Below are 12,446 nucleotides of genomic sequence, written 5' to 3'. Positions count from 1 at the left end.
ATCCGATGTGATCTTCTTTAGGTCTAGTCTAGAACTAAATAAAACCAAATTCGAAAATGTTTACTACATTGTACTTCTAAAATTTCGAGACTTCGATCACAAACTGTTTCACTATGTATGTAAGTGAACTGTTACTTATTTTTTATATCCGATTTCAATATTTTAAAAGTTTCAATAACAAGAAAGATGACTTCAAAAAGACCGTTGTTCAAGACTTTTACATCATAGATATATTTTATATCGTAAAACTAATTTTTATAAAATTTTAATGAAACTTATGTCCACTCACTTCTCCAATAAACTTCAATGTAGGATAGAGAACAATTAGAGATAGTTATATCGTTGTTTTGGATTTTCAGTTACTAAACATTTTATTTGTTATGTAATGTAAAACTAAGAAATTTAATTAAATTGTATAAAAAAAAACATTTTGTAAAATAAACGCTTCTACAGAAATGGGAATACTGTGTATAATTAGATAAACATAATGGGAAATGCGATTTTTGGTCATTATTCAACATTTATAACTAAAATGGATGATAGAATAGTAAAATGAGATTGTACATATAAATAAACAAAGAACTAAATAAATAAATACTCTTCATAGGCAATAGGATCACATTTGATAAAAAAAATGCATAAAAAAACTAATTTTCGAATTCTGTATAAATTACCTGGAACAGTATTTACAGTATGTGTTTCATTGATTTTACGGTTAAATTTACTACCTTCGAGATGAGCCAGCCTCGGGCTGCAAATCTCGTTAATAAAGATAATAATAATAATAATAATTAAATTCACTATGTTTCTCATTGTTTTTAAATTCTAAACCACTGAAGAGTATGATAAAACTAAAAGCTTTCTTAAATCATGAGAATCGATAAGCCAAAGCTTCACAATACCGTTTTGATTATATTACGGACAGCTTTTAATTCCGTAATTGTATAGGAAACATTTCACACGAAATGTTTCAACTTTTGCCGTTCAAAAGTTTGCATTTTCAAAGCTTGTTTTAATAAGCATTTTTCTTAAATATCCATGAAAATTTACAATGCACAACTGCCTTGGACGTATGTTTAGTGGTTTGTCGACTTCAATCGATCATTTGACTTCTCTATTTATGATTTTCATGAGCTGTCCGGAATTGGAATCAAAGTGTCCGGAAATCAAGGCAAAAGTAATGAAGCGTCCGGAATAAGAATCATGGGAAGTCCACACATTTTCATTTATTCAAAATTATTCATGTTGCGGAATCAAAATCTTCACCCACTATTCGAAAGCTAAGGGTTTTCAAGGCTCGATGACACGGAGGAATCCTACAAACTGATTTATTGATTTATTTTATATGCGTTTCGATGAGTAACACTCCACTGAGTCCTTAACTGTCCGTAATATGAATCAAAACGGTATCCTCAAATCTTAGATGATTGAGTTTTCGACGCTAGTGGAAAGCACTTAAGTTCTATTGTGGAAGATTTTTTCTAAGATTTATGGACCTCAAAATTATAAAAAGTTTCCTATAGTCTTGTACAGTAACCAGCCAATTCTCAAATACTTTTTAGTGTTTTTGTTTTATTTTGTTGACAATGAAAGTTTCTCTAGATTAGAGAAACCTCTGATATGTACATCAAGATGTTTGAACTCTTCAATGCTTTCTAAATTGTTTTAATTCAACTAAATGTGAGCCTAGAGATATAACACAGACAAACAGACGTAGCACTTAGAACAAATTTCGATGAAAATCATAGTCGCGAGAACATATACGCCCAATGCTAAAATCGGTGTGTTTGGCCGATCGGCCAACAGGTGGCCGTAGTATGTGAACGTCAAACACGAACAAAAACGACGCGAGCGCTGCGGGTGGTGAGTAAGCCACCTATCATTTATTCAAATCGACCGTTAAAAAGGTGGTCGACGGACATCGATGAGAGTGTGACGTCTGTTTGTCTGCGGATATAATCTCCGATTATATTAAAAAACATGTTTTTTTGAATTTTAATTGAAAGCCGTCAAAATAAAGCCGTACATTCCGAACATTTCAATATATAAAGTATTGAAGGCGCATAGGCTGAAGACCTCTGCCTTAACCCCTCTACCGGCAGCTTCATTTTTTACCACTAAAATAATATTCAAATCGCGATAACTTTTTTGTTTCTCAATATTATTGCACCATTTTTTCACAAGACCTCAAAAAACTTTTCTAGTTTAAGGATTCGTGTCGGTATTAATCATTGATTATCTAGTTTTGAAGATATTCCGATGTTCCTTGGGGGACCGACATTCTCCGTACAAAATGTCTTTGGCGGCCATTTTGTTTTTGGTCAATTTATCAAAAAAAATAAAATAAGTACTATACAATGCCAGCTAATAAGGAGCTACTCTGAAAAAATCATACAAATCGGTTCAGTATTCTTGGAGAAATCTGAAAATTACGATATTAGGTTTTTTAGAGTTTTCAAAATCTTTATTTCTCCAGGGTGGTACCAGGAACATAAATGCTCATTACTCAAAGACGGCTGCACCAATTTGCTTCATTTTTTCATAACATACTCACATTAATGTATCATTTCGAGGAGTGAATATCCGAATACGATAAAAATTCTGTAGCCCGAGATATTTACGTGAGTTATGGCTACGCGTCGGTCCTTCAAAGAATTTCAGAATATCTTCGGATCCAGATGACCAATGATTAATATCGACGCATATTTTAAAGCTAGAAGAGTTTTTTGAGAGCTTGTGAAAAAATGGTGCAAAAATATTGATAAACAAAAAAGTTATCGCGGTTTGAATATTGTTTTAGCAGTAAAAAATGAAGCTGCCGGTAGAGGGGTTAATGCGTTATGAAATTTGTGAAGGATGCCTAATTTAAGCAGCACCCCAAATATATCGGACGGTTTGGAAAAGCAATTAGTCAATCCTCGGAAGCACTCAAGTTCTGCAATGCATATTAATACGATTTCATAGATCCGCAAAATTTGTGCAATTGTAATAGCATGTAAAGTATTTATTATTTACGTTACGTCCCATTACCCCCTATCGCTTTCTGTATGAAACATTTCAAATTTTTGTGGAAGTCGTAATGTGTTGGCCAAACTTGATCGCAGCAAGCTGTGCGCGCGGGCGGCTGCGTTTTGAATTCGCTGTCACGTTTTGTTTCGTTTTCGCGATTTAAGATTCGGCTGGTGAAATATGGAAACGGATGGGGGTGCTATGCCACCTATCGAAAAATGTGAAAAGAGAAATAGCTTTGTGAAGTGATGATAGTGGATATACCCGCATAATTATGAACCATATTTCTACAGTTTCGTAAATTATCCACAACAATTTAAAACAATATCAGAATAGCTCCGAATAACGTTGAAAATAACAATAAGGCAACCCTATCATGAACCGTTTTTACAGTTCGGCAAATTGTAATTGGGAAAATCACAATATGGGGAATAGGCGGTTAAGTTATGTAACCATAAAAAAACTGCGATTTTCTCGAACAATATTTTCCTTTTACAGTTAGCCAAATAGTTGATAAATTATCCATTTTTGGTCCATTCTCTTTCCAATCCACTATAAAGCAAACAGTTTGAGAACAGTTGAACTGTAAAATTCAAATAAATCGAATATTGTTTGTGGAATTGTTGGTTTACTGTGCCTTACGGTATTTCAACCACATACTGAATTATTCTATTATATTTATACAATAAAAGAAAAAAATGAATTAAATGAGTAGGATACAATAAAACAAGTAAATACAGTTAGAACAATCTCACTTCAGTTAAAACTTTTACAGAATACGTTACTTTTGCATGAATTACTGAAATGTTCCGGAGGTATCGTGAACATCTTACGTTAGCTACAAAAGTTTCAACTGAAGTGAGATTTTCCCAGGGATTTTCCTACATGTACTTAATTGTTTAATATGTTTTATTCATAAAATTTCAGTTTCAGTTGTCAATGAACAATAAATACACATAGGTACACAAAATTTGCACTGCGATTCATTTCAATCTGGTTCTAAGATTCCAGTGGGTGGCAGTTTAGATTTTTATATCTCCACGTCGCCAAACGGGAAGCAAGGCGTGTCCTACCAAAGAAAACGAAATATTTCTGTAAATTTAAAATTTAAGTAGAATTTGAAACACCTACCTATTTGAACATCATCCTGAGTGAAATTTCCATTCGCTCCAATCTGAGTTTGACATCCGGATTGATTTGTCCATCTCCTTAAGCGGTCGTCATCTATCTGACTCTTGAAATCAGCCTCTCTGGTTTAGCGGGTTTTGCTACCGGTAACGAACAAGATTGAAGGCTACATTTTGATCGATTTTCCGGAAATCTGCTATTCCATTGGTGATCCATTATTTGGGCCAATTTCGGGAACAATTCCAGATCGCTGGTGCAGCAGGCGGCTTCGAGAAGTAACGGGAATCTTCCTTCGGTGCGGATTGACTGTTTTTCTTTAAACCAAATTTTCAATTTTTTTCTTTCTTGATTGAACAAAATAAACAACACGTATAAATTGAACCACACATAGCAGTGGCAGTGTCTTTCAAATAATATTTAATTTGTTTTTTCAATCCACTTATTTCGACCAAAAGAGTATACTAATATCTCCGACCGAACACAAAAAATGCTGTTATTTGATTTTTTTTTCGATATTTTTGCGTGTGCAGATCGACGTTGGAAATATGTGAATAATGTGAGTTCAACTTTGCTCACTAATACCACTGAGATCAACTGTTTTGCAAACTGTTACAAATTAGTAATATATAGTAAAAATGAATATGTGTAAGTATGTTGTGCAAATATGAAACCAACCCATTTGCGAGAAGGTGACGTTATGTTTTCACCATTTCTCACGAGTTGACACATTCAAATTGTTTCACAATATGAGAACAATTCACAATAACGTCACATTTTAGTATGGATTACTCAAACTGTTTTTTGTGGTCAAATTGTTTTGCTTATATATTGTCGAACATGAAAACAACTGTTTGTGATACACTAACCATTTCGGATGAAGTATATTTACTGTTTGGAACAAATGACAAACTGTGTTTTTCTATGCGGGTAGTCAAAACATATAAGCCTTAGAATATATTACGTTTCTCAGCGTGTCACGATCGATTGTCAGGAAGTGTGTTCCTCGCTCCTACAGGGCGAGCAAAAAAGTCAGCTGTTAATCGTGTTCATAGTGAGGTGAACATAAAATGGCGATGGAATTAACTACAATAAAAACTGGTGAGATCGTTCTGAACTATACAACTTTTGAAACCACTAGATACGTGCCAGGGTCGAAAATCTAATTTTCGATTCGGGAAGTGTGAACTCATTTTAGATATCCATTTGATATCTGGGTGTTTTCATGCGGGGCTTGCTGTGATGAAAATGACCTCAGAATGTGTGTGTATGAACAGCCATTCTTGAAATGGGTCGTTGGAATTGCAGTAGAGCTATCACCTTTCATCTCCAGGGCTAAAATTGTCTGCATCTATAAAGACATAAATGTGTGTCAATAAATAGCTGCAAACAAATTTCTTCCATAAAAGCACTGCCGGTCAGTGGGAGGTGGATTGTACAAACACACAAACACACACACAAGTCGTAATGTGTTGGCCAAACTTAACACTCCTTCCCCTCTTCTAGCGCAAGAACTGAAATTATGGAAAAACAGTCTCAGCACGTTTTTGAAAAGATGAATAGGTTTTGTGCCTCTGTGGAAAATATATTCATAGACAATCACCCTAAATTTATTTTATCTACGATTTTTTTTAAGACTCGTGTTATGATTTTCAAATATCTTTTTCAAAAACTAAATGAAGGGTGTTGATAAGCTTCTTTCGATTCAATCCCAATATAAGGTAATTGTAATATACTCGTATGTTTAGTGAAAAAAACTGTTTACTGAAAAATCCAAAAGCAATTCACTGATAGCTCAGTCCCCAGACAGCATGATAAAGGTCACTTGACTGAGCAAGGAAAAGATGGTTGACTTAACATGCACATCAAGGAGACGACAAAAAGATCTAAGGACTAATCAAACATTATCTAGAAAATAAATAAAAAATACTAGTTCGTATTTCATTCTTAACTCGTGGAAAATGTATATAAAATAGATATCTGAAATATTCCCAAATTGAAAGCTCACAAACATGCAAAAAAGTTGGTGACATTTCGTCAAACTTACCACTGGGTTTAAAAGTAAAAATCCTTCATCCTTATTCAAGACTAATAAATATTTGGAAATTCTAACGAATCAGAAATAATCAGAAAACTAATGAATATAAAATTATGTATTCAATTAATTTGAGAAAGGAGGACATTTTCAACCTAAAGGATGGCGGGAGACATATGATCAAAAAGGAGGACATGTCCTCCCAAATGAGGTGGTTGAGATAAGCTAAAATATTCCAACACAAAGTTTTTTTTTTATAACTTTTTACCTTCCCGAAAAGATTTACCGCAGGTTCACCTCCAAGTGTAAATATTTTTAAAAATCAAGTTTTAGCTCCGCTAATTATAAAAATAAATTGAAAAGGTTTAAGAATTTTTGGGATCTACAAGATATTGACAAACTGAAATTAGGAGAAAAAGTTCATCCAGCTTTGTTAAGACAACTTCAAATTAGACAGGTCAAATTAGAAAGTGTCTATATTAAAAGCGGTCAAAGCAACGAGGGTATTAACATTAGAGTTACAAATTATAGCTATCACAATGTTATCTGTCATTCAAAGAGTGCTTTTTATTGTTTTTCATCAATTACACGCTTATTCAAGATTTTATAAAACTGAAAAGCACACGATTGTAATCTGAAAACGTTCGGCTACCGTACAATTTTTGAAAACTAAAAATCAAACATCCAATAAATGAAATACATTTCTTGTAAGATGTTTAAATACATACATTATTACGAGATGCCCAAATCAACGATGCCACGAGGTATTCAAATAGTAATGCTATTAGATATACAAACATTTGGCTTAACAACAATCAACTTACACCATATTACGTCTTGAACCAATTTGTTGATACTGCCATGAAGTTATTCTTGGGATGACCTAATTTAAAACTTGGCCTAAATTCAACAAACGGTCGATTCAAAAGTTTTTCTTGAATGTTGTTACTATAGTGACTTAAAAAATGACCAAGTCACTAAAAAGTAACTCGCTACCAGCCCTGTGACTGTGACGCAACCGAAGTCGACTGCACCACCAACAGCATTCGACTCGATCGGTAGTGAAAACAGACAGCTGAGCTGAGGGACACGATCAATTAGTTACGCTACCTTCTACGACGGCGACAAGAGCTAGATTATGGCTTAAGTATACCTACTTTCAAAATCGCGACTTTGCGTTGTACATGGAATCGAACCTTCAAAGGTGTGCTGCTGCTCTATTGTACTCTGACTGGTAGTAGGTAGTTGCCGGTTGACACACAAATTAAGCATCGCTGCCAGCCATGGCACAAGCCGAAAATCTCTCGGGCAAGCGTTTAGTCATGCGTGAACGCTTCGCATTTGCTACTGGAACAGTTGAAATCAACAACCGAAACGCTACATAATTACTGTCACTTGATCCAGAGGAGAGACAAAAGAAACTCCGCACCCCGACAGACAGTAAAGTGGTTGTGAACTACGGAGTTAAAATGTAATTGAAACTAAAAATAAGATAACATCCTTCGAGCCGGATTTGAACCAGCGACCTATGGATTACTATTTGACCTTGCGGGCATCAACTACAGTCCACCGCTCTACCAACTGAGCTATCGAAGGTGCGTTGAGAGAAGTGGAACAAACACGATTTAAATGTAAATTTTATTTCAATTTGTTGTAGTAGGGGGCGGTCTATTAATTACGTAAGACAATTTTCGGGTCTATTAATTACGTAAGACATTTTTCCCCTTCTCCCCCCCATGGTAAGATTTTTTGTATGAGATTTAAAAATAAATTGTATGGCGCGTAAGAAATCTCAAATGTATTGAAATCTACCAAAAATCCCGTCAAAAAACTTAAGAGGGACGGTAATCCTCTCCTCCTGTTTATTTTGGACAAAGTCTAAAATGGTGAAAACCTGATCCACGACAAGTTATTGTTTTGATTCAGCGATCTAGATCTACTCCGGCGAATATTTTAACCGTTTATAACGCCGAGCAGATCAAGCATGGAATTAACTCATACTATATTGGATGGTAATCTATACATGGAGTAAGGAAAACCAATACAATTTTATTTATTTTGATAAACTTGTCAATCGATTTTGTATGAACATCATTGGTCTAAATAAAGGTTTTTGGCCGAACGAGTTGAAACATTTTGTAAAGCGTATGAAAAATTCTTACGTTTGCCATTATTACCCCTCAAATTACCCCATACCATATTTAGATAAACAAGGCCTGAGGGTGAGGGGATCATTCTAGGAATGTTGAATTCGGAGCAATGACACACATTCTGGAAAATGGCGTACTATTATAAGAAATGGAATTTCGGCCTAATCTAGTGATTTTCGCTTAATCGAGTGTCTATAAATCATAGTAATAGGTAATGAAGAATAATAGGTTCAACCTGAAACCCATTGAACCGTCGATCTCTCTCAAAAATAATATGACGCCCAACGTGGGGCTCGAACCCACGACCCTGAGATTAAGAGTCTCATGCTCTACCGACTGAGCTAGCCGGGCAGACGCTCTATTGAAAAATGATAGCACAAGTCAGAGCGAATCAATGAGAACCTAGTAGGGTGATGTGCTAGTATCCATCATTTGATCAGTGAGAACCTGGAATTCTTGAATTTCTTTCTCAAAACGGCTTTTGCATTAGGGTGCCGGTACCAATGGTTGTAATGTACCAGTATATTGGACTATGGAATAAAACGAACATTTTTCGATAAAAACGACATGTGCTATTTTTGGTGGATAGATCGCCTCTAGTTTAGTCGATTTGCCAAATTTCAGCTTTTTATCTTATCAAAAAGTCATATAAATAATTAAGTTTACGTAAAAAATTGGCTCCCTTGCACCAATAGTAGCCGTCGTGTTCCAGTAGTGGATCAACGGTTGGAAGCAGTTTTTAAAATGGATGTATAAAAATGAAGAAAAGTCCCAGAGATGATCTTAATGGTTCATTCGAAAGATATTAGTTGCTGTTCCGAGGGAAAAATGTTAAACCTATGTAAAAATTTACCATTTTGTTTAAAATTCCTTGTATCATTCCCGAACGTCTACTACTGGAGCACTAGCGCAACTACTGGAACACGTGTACCAATAGTGGCTCAAGCGATTTTATGTTAAAAAAAAATAGTTTTATCACTCTTTTTATATTTTTTCCATACAGTAGAGGTTGAAATCTTTTTGTTAACGTCAAAAGATCTTAGTTAGGGCTTTTCGTTATTTTGTTATGATTTTTTATAGCTTAGGTAGTCCACTAATGGCACCGGCACCCTATACAATACATTTTTAAAAATCTTGATCGTCTTATTGGAAATAATGCAATGAAACTGCATCTTGCCGTATTATCAATTCGTCGTATCGTTTTCATTTCTGTCGCAATCAGTTACCAGATTCGTCTCACAACTTACGGCTCACTGTGATATATAGACAACATATCAAAGCGATTATAAAATGTTTTTTTTTCTAGAATATATAGATCTACGGCCATCTCCCTCTATTCCTTCAGCATGATGGAATATATTAATTTCCTTTAAAATTGATTGTTCGCCATCAAAATTCAGCTCAAACATATTAACACAATTCCTTTTGACCGAACAATTATGACATTTGCTCACAGTACTTGGCGTGTTATTGGAATGAAATCCTTCAGTGAAGAAGTACAAAGGTTTTCCATAGTGAAATTAGGTACCCGGTGAACTAAGTCACACAGGGGGGCGCGAAGAAACTTGTATCATTAAGTGGTGAGACTGTGTTGTCGATCGCTGAGCATTTCTCTCAAATCGTGTTCGTCCATGCGATTTCGGTGAATAAGTGCAAAGTGGATAATTGAACTAGGAAGTTTTCAAAATATTTCGCCCCCGGGTGGACTCGAACCACCAACCTTTCGGTTAACAGCCGAACGCGCTAACCGATTGCGCCACGAAGGCGATATGATAAAGTAGATTATGGAACTTGCAAAAAAATATGTGTGAAACTAATGAATTATGAGTTATTATTCAAACGATTTTTCCAAGTCCTCAAGAAAACGGAAGATAAAGCCTGAGCTTCCAGAAAATTAATGAGTTTCCTTTCCGTCTAACGCCATCACAACAACGCAACGTTTGAAGCGGATGTAATCAAGCCGCTAATGAGACACTGCGCGATTATGCATCCTCGAATGGTCCTGCAGTCCTGTATAGTGGCGCAGAGATTTCGCACACCCCAATCCCCAAAGGATACGGATGCAGCAAGGTACGATAGCGTGGGCTATAAATAAACTTTACCTTTCCCACAAGTCAGCTTCCATCCAGTTCAGGTCCTTGATGCAAGTTAACACTTGCTCTCCAGGCAATACTCTACTTGTGAAAAGCGCTTTCCTGAAGCGGAGGGGCTATGACCGCACAACGGCAGACATTTAAGTTTCAACTTTGACCTACATATAAGACCGCGGGATAACGACCATCCCGAGAATCGGATTATATCTACGCCCACCCGTTCCTGATTTTTGAATTTCATCATCACCAGTGCATCACCAGGAGAAACCTGACGCCGGGCGATGATTCATTGTAACTTCACCACTCTGGTTGCACTACAACAGAAGGGTAATCCAATGAGATCAACCACCGCACCTCATAGCGCACAGTGCTTTATTTCTTCGTTTTCGTGCGAATTTTGTAGTTTGTATAGGTTTCCGGCTCCGCAAAGCGTTAACGCAGTTGAGCCTCAAAAAATGAAGCATAACATAGCATACACTGACTGAGGAAAACATGTTAGTGTGTAATGGTTGTTGCTACTAGAGACCGAGAATACCTCTGCTTCTCCACGATCACCTCGGGAAGGGTGTTGATTAGTGAGGGAGGAAAAACATCTGGGAGTAACCTTCGGTCTATGATGCGATCTATGGGTAGGGAGGAAGAATTTTACTCTTACTTGAAACTATTTTTGCATTTTTGTCTCGCGGTGAAAACATTGAAAAATGCAACGTCTGAGTACAAGGGATAAAAAAAAATCGTGTCTTCGAAAAACCTATTTCAAGTTGCCAATTCTACAACATTGTTTAAATAAGGGCAATCTATTTTTTTTTTTTTTTTTCGAAAAATAGATAGAGGGATTAATTAATTCATATTTTTGCATCAAAAAGCGTAACTTTTGCAATACCAAGAATCTTCTCCGAACAAACTTAATCCGCTCAAATCAACAGTTCATACGCGATATTCAAAAGGCGTACGAAATTGACGAAGTAAAACACTGTGCAGCGATTCGAAACGAGTTAATCGCCTTGACAACAGCGCAAATGGTGAGAAAAATGGATACGGAAGACTTTCCACGTCGTCATCGGGTGTGGGTGGATGCAGCCTGTATTATTCGATGTGCTCACACTAAATAGAGTGAATTATTGTTTGTACATTTTTGGATGGATACGTTAATTTTGTAGCACACCAAGCATTGAATCATCGAAGTGTGAATACGCTCACTGATTTGCTCATTCGGATCGTTCTTGGAAATTACAATTTAATTTCTTAGAACAATTGATTTGTTTATATGAATAATCATGAATATCGAAAAATAGGTGAGCGCATCTGATGAGTCAATTGATTTGCGTTCTGCAATAGAATTATGATTGAAGAATGCTATCAAAATTCGAATAAATCACCATGAAGACCATCTGCCTTCGTGGCGCAATCGGTTAGCGCGTTCGGCTGTTAACCGAAAGGTTGGTGGTTCGAGTCCACCCGGGGGCGGGAAGTTTTTTAATGATGCCAGTGAAGTTTTCCTGGGACAGTCGAAACACACTAACTCTTCTTTTTTTTGTGCACTGTTCTCGAGAAATTTTTAGAAGCATCGCTAAAGTGATCCCTAAACGATTTTTTTTATTTAATCAGTAGAGAAAACTCTGAACAAAATTCTGGCAGGAACTTCATCAGGAATGCCTGGACCGAATGTGTGGATTAATCTGGGAGTAATTTCTGTATAAATACCTGGAGGATCTTCTGGGTCCTAGAGTTATCCCTGAAGGAATAGATATAAAATTTCCTAGAAGAGATACTGGAAGATCATAAAGTGGAAGTTAAGTGGATAGTGGAAGGTTTCCAGGATTAATTCGTAGAGAATATTATGAAAAAAAAAATCCATGGAGGCATTTTTCAAGGAATTCTTGGACAAATAACCTAAATAAATTCTTAAAATATCGAAGTTTTCTTGGAGAAATGTCGGAAAATTCCAGGAGAAAGTTTTCGAAATGACTGGATTTTAGAAGACCTCCTGCCGTATTACCAAAGACAAATTAAAGACCCCCATGTCCCTTGCAG

The 12,446-nt window shown here is 36.0% G+C and overlaps 1 protein-coding gene and 4 non-coding genes across 5 annotated transcripts in view; 1 reads left to right on the top strand and 4 right to left on the bottom strand.

The window, feature by feature from the left end:
• The window catches only part of LOC5575569 (centaurin-gamma-1A), a 649,196-nt gene that overhangs the window by 194,359 nt on the left and 442,391 nt on the right, over positions 1–12,446 (bottom strand). The window lies entirely within an intron of this gene.
• Trnay-gua lies at positions 7,668–7,765 on the bottom strand. Its single transcript has 2 exons — positions 7,729–7,765; positions 7,668–7,703 (listed from the first exon to the last, which is right to left on the bottom strand). It is a non-coding gene; the product is annotated as a tRNA-Tyr (tRNA).
• Trnak-cuu lies at positions 8,598–8,670 on the bottom strand. The gene has a single exon. It is a non-coding gene; the product is annotated as a tRNA-Lys (tRNA).
• Trnan-guu lies at positions 10,012–10,085 on the bottom strand. Its single transcript has one exon. It is a non-coding gene; the product is annotated as a tRNA-Asn (tRNA).
• On the top strand, positions 11,806–11,879 carry Trnan-guu. The gene has a single exon. It is a non-coding gene; the product is annotated as a tRNA-Asn (tRNA).

This window comes from Aedes aegypti, chromosome 2 (genome assembly GCF_002204515.2).
Source record: "Aedes aegypti strain LVP_AGWG chromosome 2, AaegL5.0 Primary Assembly, whole genome shotgun sequence".
Taxonomy (NCBI): domain Eukaryota; kingdom Metazoa; phylum Arthropoda; class Insecta; order Diptera; family Culicidae; genus Aedes; species Aedes aegypti.
This window is presented reverse-complemented; position numbering and strand designations above follow the sequence as displayed.